Source organism: Aptenodytes forsteri, unplaced genomic scaffold (assembly GCF_000699145.1).
Source record: "Aptenodytes forsteri isolate BGI_AS27 unplaced genomic scaffold, ASM69914v1 Scaffold162, whole genome shotgun sequence".
In the NCBI taxonomy this organism is placed as follows: Eukaryota; Metazoa; Chordata; class Aves; order Sphenisciformes; family Spheniscidae; genus Aptenodytes; species Aptenodytes forsteri.
This window is the reverse complement of record NW_008795132.1, coordinates 385,807-386,601: the sequence shown is the minus strand read 5'-3', so window position 1 is coordinate 386,601 and position 795 is coordinate 385,807.

The following is a 795-nucleotide window of genomic DNA, read 5'->3' as shown; positions in this document are numbered from 1 at the left end:
GGGGGGGCAGTGGGTCCTTCCGCAGAGCTGGGGGATTCTCAGCAGCGTAGAGCTCAAATTAAATCAAAAGAATCAAAAAAAAAAAAAAAAAGAAGAAGAAGCAGAACCTCTGACCTGATATTTGACTGAGGAGGGTGCAATAAGAAATATATACTGTTTTGAACTTTGGAAATCCATTTTTAATCATGAAGCGAGAGGTATGGCATAGATTCCTGATGCCACCGAACAATACAGTAACAAGACTAATTCAAGGAGACAAAGCAAAATGTAATTTTTTTCCCCCCCCTTTTTTTTTTTCCCCCTTTTTTTTGGAATACTCTTGAATGAGAGAGGTACGAAGGAGGGAGAAAAAGGAGAGAGGGAGCTGATTTTCAGGAACAACACACAGAAGATAAGTGAACTTTCTAACAGGCTGTTACCAACACGAAAGGTTTCAACTGAAGCTCAGAGGCCATTCTATAAACTTTAAAAATAATATTCAGTTTTTATTAAATACTCAACATAGTCCTCTGGACATGACCTTTATACATGAGAGGGTGTAACACAAGATTTTTTTTTTTTTTTTCCTTTTTCCTTTTCTACCGCTATAGAACTCCATTCACTTTATACTGTGGAACATTACAGTGCTAAACATAAATATAAATACAGGTACCACGAACACAGTTAAAAATATTCACACAGAAACTGTCACAGTTTGTAGTATGCATTGATGAGCCCAGGTATCTGCTTAAATACAAGGAGGATGCTCTTGGAAATGCTATATTTAGGTGGAAGGAGCTTTCTCGGGGAAATCGG